We start from the raw sequence: 8,635 nt of genomic DNA, 5'->3' as shown, positions 1-8,635 counted from the left end.
TTTACCCTTTTAAGTAAATGTACTTGTACCTTTGCTAAACACCCCCACACTTTGAAATATTTCAAGTTGTGCTTTCTTTCTTTCCATTTTTCATATGGAATAGATTGCGTTTTGTTGTGGGGTACTCTGTTGAGTATTCGGTTAGCTGTAAGGATAGCTTTCCCCCACAAGCTCTGCGGTAAGCCAGAACTTATTAATAAAGCATTCATCATTTTCTTTAATGTCTAGTTTGTTCTTTTCGCAATTTCATTGGATTGAGATGTGTAGGGATAGTAGTTTGATGGATAATTCCATATTCTGAACATATCTCTGCAAAAGGAGATTCGTATTCTCCACCTCTATCATTTTTAATAATTTTAATCTTTTTATTCAATTGATTCTCCATTTCATTCTTTTATTGCTTAAATGCTTCAATTGTTTCATCCTTACTATTAAGCAAATAAACATAACAATATCAAGTACAATTATCAATAAAAGTTATAAAATACTTTTTCCCACCGTGAGATGGTGCTGACTTCATATCACAAATGTCAGTATGACTTAAGTCTAAATGATTTAAATTCCTTTTAACAAACTTATAAGGATGTTTGATAAACTTAGATTCAACACATATTTTTGATTTATTACACTAGAATTTAGGCAATATTTCTAAATTAATTAACTTCCGAAAGGTTTTGTAATTGACATGTCCTAAACGAACATGCTATAAATCATTTGACTCCAATAAATAAGAAGAAGCTGAAATTTTGTTAATACTATCAACAACTATTACATTGAGTTTGAAAAGGCCCTCTGTGAGGTAGCCCTTTCTCACATACATATCATTCTTGCCTACAAAAACTTTGTTAGATACAAATACACATTTGAATCTATTCTTAACAAGTAGAGAAGTTGAAACTCAATTTTTCCTAATAGTAGGAACATGAAGAACGCTGTTGAGCGTTAACACCTTACCGGAAGTCATCTTCAGGAATATCTTCCCATAGCCCTCAATCTTGGCTGTTGCAGTATTTTCCATGAAAAACTCTTCTTCGGGACCAACAGTAGAGTAAGTCGCAAATGCTTCTTTGATAGCATAAACATGTCGAGTGGCTCCCAAGTCAATCCACCACTCCTTCGGATTTCCAACTAAGTTACATTTCGAAAGCATTGCACACAGATCATCAATGTCATCATTCTTCTCCACTATATTAGCATGTCCCTTTTTCTTGTCCTTTTTCGGGAGATGACAATCAAGGGCTTTGTGACCAGCTTTTTCACAATTATAGCAGTTGCCCTTGAATTGTTTCTTATTTTGCTCCTTAGTCTGTCCAGAAGACCTCTTCCTCTTCTTACTTTTTGGAGCAGTCTTTAATGATACTCGCTCCCATAATCGTTGAATTTCCACTCGACTTCTTCTCGGCTGTTTTGTTATCTTCCTCAATCTTGAGACGAATCACAAGATCTTCCAACTTCATTTCTTTGCGCTTGTGCATTAGATAATTTTTGAAATCTCTTCACGAAGGAGGCAACTTTTCAATCATTGCAGCCACTTGAAATGCTTCATTCACTATTATACCTTCAACAATAAGGTCGTGAAAAATAAGTTGGAGCTCTTGAACTTGGATTCCAACAGTTTTGTTGTCTATCATTTTATAGTCTAGAAACTTGGCAACCACAAACGTTTTCAAGCACGCATCTTCAGTCTTGTACTTCTTCTCAAGTTCATCCCATAATTCTTTTGAAATATTCATGCACTGTAGATATTGTACAAATCATCCTCCAAAGCACTTAGGATGTGGTCTTTGCAAAGAAAACCTGCATGTTTCTACGCCTCAACAATCATAAACTTTTCATTGTCTCGCATGTCGGCGGCATGCATCAGAGGGACTTCATTGGTGAATTTCTGCATACCCAAGCATGGTAAGCCAAAAGAACACTCTTTGCTGTCATTCTTTGAAGTTGGCTCCAGAACATTTCCCCGATTTTTCGGCCGGTGGCACAACAGTTCGGCTTGACGAGGCTATTGTCGTTGCCGCAACAGTCGCAGAAGGATTTCCATTTTTAATTGTTGTTTCTCACTGTCAACAACAAAACAGTTCAATTAATGGCAGAAAACCATAATAAACCATACATTTAATAAACAAAAAAACTAAGTTTTTATATACTGTTTCACAAAAAAATGATGAAATTTTTATGTTCTTCAAGTCATTTCTGAACTTTAATACTCCGATGAAGTTGCTATATCTTCAAATCAAAAATAGAAAAATTCAGAAGGAGTAGAAAACCACAAAGGTTTTAATCTCTAGAAAACAAAATACATATTAAAGTATAAAAATAATTTCCTTAAGATTGTTATCAATATGTGTTTACTATAATATTATGAAACGATAATTTTTCAGAGTATCGATACCTAAAACGTTGGTGAACTGCGAACCACTTAATGGCTGTAAATCACAATGGAATTTATTTGTGCAGAAGAAGAAGAAGAAGAAGAAGAAGAAGAAGAAGAGGAAGAAGAAGAAGAAGTTCAGAAAATTTCGTAAGGAAAAATTCTGGGATCAAGGTGAATTTAAAGCTATTTTCTGGCACTGTTTCTGAAAATTTGCAACCTTCAGAAATAGCCATGGTTGTTGGAACAGGCGGGAACGTTTAAAATATTCAGGGAAAAGAGTTTAAATTTCTTTCAATTATTTAAATTAATTAATTAAATAATTGAGAGAAATTTTTTCCAAAATAATTAATAAATACCGAAGCCGAACGAGCGACGACGTGAGACTTACCTTCTTTCCAACCCATTTAACACCAAGAGAAGTGCTTTCTTAATATAAGCATATTCCCTTTTCTTTCCACTACCAATGAGGGACAATTGCTCTTTCCAAAGCTTAAGGGAATAACTCACTTTCCCTTCACATTTCTTCCCTCCATTTCCTATTCACCAACTTCCAATCCCAACAATTAAAAAAGTGAGATTTTTTTTAAATTTTTTATAATTATGATAATTGCGTCAATAATTCTGGTCAGCTAGCTCACCTCAACTAGTTCCACAGGTAATGGCGGAGCTACCTTATAGGAAGGAGTGTTAAATGATACTCCTTCACGAAAAAATACACTGTGTAGGTAGGTAAAAAAATAAATTATATGCATATATAATATGTATTGACTCCCTTAATTTCCTGGTATGTTTACTTTTATATATTTTGACACTCCTTAACCAAAATTCTGGCTCTGCCATTATCCGCGGGTACTTGTTAACTCTCACCAATACAAGTACATAATAACTATAAAAAATCACTATTGGCATTTTTGCTTCCAATGAAATTTGAACCCGAAATAGTATTCTCAATCCACCTCACTATCCCTTGGGAAAGTGAGAAACATTTCCTTCTGAGGATCAATTTTTCTTTGGAAACAAATAGAGGTGATTGTTAGGATCAATTCTCTATGAAATTTAACTTATTGGTAATTTTATGTTTCCTAATTAAGTTATGCCTACTGAACGAGCTCTTACATGTGTATTTATATAAACATATGTTTTTTATGATTGTGCTAAATCTCCTAGTTAACGTACCTAGGAAATTGTTCGACATAACCTTTTATAAGTTGAAGAGAAAGAAAATATCTTGCCAAGATCTCATGTGTTTTATTTACAGATTCTTTACGTGTATAAAAATAAAAATATCTCAAAATATTTGACATAAAACTAACAAATTTTATAATGAGCCACAAGACCAATTGACTTGGAACTTGATCAGCCAAAACTATTTTCATGATTACATATCAGCTACTGGGGGGGAGTTATTATGCAAAAATTGATTCCATTAAAAACTCGCTATTTTCATGATACACGTATCAGTTGCTGAGAAGAGTGAATCTGCAGAAGTTGATTCGGTTGAAAAACTCACTCATGAGTCACCACTTAAAGAAAGAAGAGATGAAAGGATCCTTAGGTAGCCGTGACTAAGGTTTGAAAAGATTCTCGGGTACTACAGCTTGCGTCGAAGGCTAGAGTTGTTTTCAAAAAGCGCGAAGACAGAAGACGTCGTAGGGAACCAATTTCTGTCGCTTTCCTCCTTTAGTGTTCATTCATTCTTTTGATGACTCGCAGTCGAAAGAGTTGGTTGGCAGTTCAAGTCTCATAGGGATAAAAATATGTGGACTTCTAGTACTCCATGAAAAAAATCATTTTGAGTCTAACTTCAAAGATAGTGGACAATTTTAGATATTTCCTCTATTTTTTAGGTGGTGTTTTTGTGTTAATTTTTTTTTATTTCTGGTGAATCATAGTCACTTTTCAATTACTTGACGTATGTTGAGTTGTTTTTCAAAGGAGTCTTATCTTTGCTCTCAGTTTTTATCTTGATTTATGCAGTTTAAACCCCCAAAAGGAAAAAATTACCAAATTTAAAAGTTTAGCAAACTTTTGTTTATGATTTTAAATAAAGATTAAGAAAAGGAAAATTATATATGATGCCTAGATATTGGTTTCTAAATATGGACCTTGTGGTTGAGCTTCAAAAGTTCAACTCTGCAGGTGGTTTTAGCATTAAGAACGCTTACTTGTCCTTTTATCCGCAGTACCAAAAAGTTCCTTGGAAGCATCTTGTCGTGGGGTAAAGTTGTTAACATCTCACCAGCAGTTCAAGCGTTCAAGCGGTGAAAATAATCTCTTATAGAAATGCAGGGTAAGGCCGTGTACGATAGATCCTTGTGGTCCGGCCCTTCTTCGTACCCCACGCATAGCGAGAGATTAGTGCACCGGACTGCTATTTTTAAAAATATTTTTTAAAAAAATAACAATTAAAGAAAAAAATGAAATTTTTATGAATGTCAATCGAATTTAGCTAACTCAATAAAGGTATCATTCTCTTCCCACATAAAATTTCTGATGTCTTATTATAATTTCAATTTCTTACACTTTGTATTTACTTTAGAAGCTCAAGAAGACATTTGCTTAGGAGCGCACGATGTGTTGATTTGTATTCAAATTGTTCATAAAAGTGATTCAGTCATTCAATGACCTTTACACTTTATTTAAAGAAACAATTGGAAAAGAAAGCTTGAGCATTGCAAGCTCGCATAGTTTTAAGGAGATGGATTGCTGTCTCTGTTTACCCAAAAAATCGGATAACGTTAAATTAAGATATGATTCTAAGGGTATGCGAATTCCTTTGATACAAAATGACAATACATGTATTTTTGCTATAAAATGGGAATGATGGATGGGAAGACTGAAATGAGTTAGAAAAACAAGCACAATGAAATCTTAATGTATCTTGGATGACTTGCCTCTATTGCAGTCTATCCCCCTTTTTATAGTAGAGGATCACTGCTTTATCTATAACAACATAATAAAATAATACATATAGTGGAGGACCCATGATGGTTTGTCTCTTCCTTGATTCTCGCCAAGATTCTCTCCTCGGTGCGGTTGTAACAGCTCTTGTCTGCGAGCTTGGCACTGGCTCGAGCTCGGTGTTAGATCGAATCCCCAGTCTTGGTTCGAGCTCGGTTCTGCCTTGGGGCGTCGATATTCGGGGCCTGTATCGATCGGTGTTGCCCCGTAGTCCGATTCGGACACGGGCTCGATAATGATATCGAGTTTTGCCGTTTATAGCTCGAAGCTCGACGTCCCTACTTCAGAATTCGTCCGAGCTTGTCATGTTGATACCCTTCGATTGAAACGTCATTGTCTCGACCGGTCTTTATGACTGAGAATCGATTTTGACCGTACACAGATAGTCCCCTCGTTTCTCGGAAAGGATGTGGCGAGGAACGATATGATTTCCCTACGGCTCGATCAAATTTATGCTGACGTTTCTATCGAACCCGATCTTGACGTATGTGATAGATGTCCCATCGACTCGGTTTTACCGAAGCATTTAATGTGTGACAGACGGTGGTCGGCCACCGCTGATACCGAACCGTCATGCCTTAGTCTATAAATAGTCTTTCCATACAACCTTTACCTCTTTTGCGCCTTCTCTTCTTCCAAACTTTCTTATTTATCCTCTCTATTTCGCTGCTACGGGGCCGCCCATACCAGAATTTTTGTGCTGTCTATTTCTTCACCTTCCTTTGCACTATTTCCTTTCATATCAATGGCGAAAACTTCTAAAACCGTACCTCAGAAGGAGAAAGCTTCTTCTTCACGGCCGTCTGATGATAAGGCGTCGGTGGAGCCGTCAGTTCATGACTATGTTCCTCGCCCGTGCACTTTGAAGATCGATTTTAAAGTGGATAATCCTTCCTCCGTTCCGGGTCGATGTGAACACGTATCGATGTATACGTGCTCTATAACGGAGGATCACCTCGAGGCCGTCCGAAAAGACTGCAACTGGGGTTCTGAGGTCGTGTTGCAAATTCCATCTTCCGATGAGAGTGTTACCACTTACGTGGAGGGGTTTTAAGTGTTTATACTTATTCCTTCACACTGGGACCCGTCGACCCGGTGATTATTGATTTCTGCAAAAGGTATCAAGTCACCCTTGGCCAAATTCATCCCTCTCTATGGCGTATAGTGATCCTGTTGTGTTTCTTCTCTATCAAAGCCGGGGGTTGGATTTTTCTCTGAACCACCTCATACGACTGTATCGGCTTCAGATCTTTCGATGACTAATCAGACTTCATCGTCGGGCATCGAAGGCTTTGATGTCGAGCATCGATGAAGACAAGGATTGGGGTTGGATGGGTCGTTATATTTGAGTGAGGACCCGTGATCTCATTCCGGAGGAGAAGATGTCGTTCCCTGAAGAATGGAATTTTGACCGTAAGTGATTTTTGTTCACTTTTCATGTCCTTTTCTGATTTTTTCTGATGTCCTTCCCTGATGTTCAGCTGCCCCTTGGATGCCACAAGCGGTGCCTGACCTCGAGGACTGGGTTCGGAAGTTAGCCTCGACCTCCTCTTACGCCGAGCGCGCTTGGCGTGATTTGGCAAAAGGCAGATGGGAGGCCAAGAACCATGGTGAGGTTTGCTTCTTGTTTCCTTCGAAGTATTCTTTGCGTTCTATTTGTTACCGATTTCCTTTTGTGCAGGTGTAACCAGGGATGCCGCTTTGAGGCCTTCGAGCGGTGAAGAAGGAAACAAGTCCCAAGTCCCTAAACAGGGGGAAGATAAGAAGCGAAGAGCTTCCTCTCGGTCAGAGGACCCCAAGCCCAAAACTCGAAGGGTGAGGAGAAAAATAATTGCCCTTTTGATTGACTCGGTCCAACGACTGAGAGAAGAAGAAGAAGAAAATAGCTCCTCGGCTTTGGTAGTCCGATCTACGGAGGCCATCGAGGCTGCCAGAGCTCCCGAGCTGATGGCGGCTGTGACTGTCGGGGTTGTTTCTAAAGACCTGAGTCTCGACCGGAGTACTCCGAGTGATTTGCTCGGGGCTATGACAATGGGTCATTCGCCTTCTCTTCCATCTTTTTCTGAGGAGGCGTTGAAGGAAGCTCGAGAGTTGAAGGCTCCCGATATCGGCGAAGTCTCTGGTGCAGGGGATCCTTTTAGGGATTGTTTTATTGGAGTCGACGATGGTTCCGATATTGGTGACGCTTCTCTTTTATTAGAGGAGGCTCAGCGTTTCATTACTCGGGTAATGATTCTTCCATACTTGGTTTCTTTGTTCTTTTCCATACTTAACTCGTGTTTCTTACTGTGCAAGCCATTAGTAGGTTTCGAGTCGATCTTAGCCAGTGTGAGGCCGAGCTCCAGAAGGTCTCAGGTGAGAGAGATGCCCTGCAGCTTCTTTGCAGCCAAAAAGACGAGGCTATAAAGGACCTCCAAGCGGATTTGGCTAAGGTCTGTGAAGAAGGGGTCGATCTCGATAAGCAGGTGAGCCTCGTTCTGTTAAAGTATGGGTCTGACTCAACCGTGGAAGTTAACCCTTCGTTGTCTCAGTTGCAGCAAAGATCGAAAAGATCGGATTACTTTGAGAAGAAGTCGATCAAATCTGAGCTGAATGCAATCGGTGGAAGGAGACCCTCGACCGCCTGGCATCGGAAAAAGAAACCATCTTAACAAAATTATTATCGGCCGACGTTCAACTTCAAAGTGCCAAGCAAAAGGGGTTGGTTCAAAGCTAAGAAGATCGAGGAGCTTGAAACACGACTTGCTGAGGCTAAGGCGGAGTTTGAGTCGTCGAAAGTCTTGGCGGATAAGTCCATTACTGTATATCGGGCTGATGCTGAGGCTGCTCAGATGGAGGCCCGGGAAGCGGCGAATACCGCCGATACTCGAGCTCATTGGGTTGCCGAACTTGCCAAGTGTAGGTCTCGGAGGGAGACCCTCGAGGAGATACACGCTCGAGGTTTCGACCTTACCGAAGATGTAAAAAAGGCAAAATAGCTCGAAGCGGAAGCTGAAGCCTTGGCTTCTGATGATGATGATGATGATGATGATGGTAGCAAAAGCGGATCCGAGGACGGGGAAGAGCTCGACCAGGAAACTTAATTTCTAATTCTTCATGTTTGCAATTTAATCACGTAGGCAATTTTTGTATATATATGTATAACGAGGTTGACTTGTTTTTGTTTTGTGAAGACTTTAATCGAATGTTGACTTGTAGTCTCTCTGATCCATCAGATTTGTAGCCCCTGGGTTTGCTTGTTGAGTCGATGATTCAAACTTTGAAGGAACATAATCCGTAGGTGTAATGTACTGGTTGAGT

General features: G+C 39.2%; 1 pseudogene; it reads right to left on the bottom strand.

Moving 5' to 3' along the window:
* Positions 1-217: 217 nt before the first annotated feature.
* LOC138898420 (uncharacterized) lies at positions 218-6,076 on the bottom strand (annotated as a pseudogene).
* Between the last annotated feature and the right edge of the window lie 2,559 nt (positions 6,077-8,635).

The sequence above is a fragment of the Nicotiana tomentosiformis genome, chromosome 9 (assembly GCF_000390325.3).
Source record: "Nicotiana tomentosiformis chromosome 9, ASM39032v3, whole genome shotgun sequence".
Classification (NCBI taxonomy): domain Eukaryota; kingdom Viridiplantae; phylum Streptophyta; class Magnoliopsida; order Solanales; family Solanaceae; genus Nicotiana; species Nicotiana tomentosiformis.
This window is presented reverse-complemented; position numbering and strand designations above follow the sequence as displayed.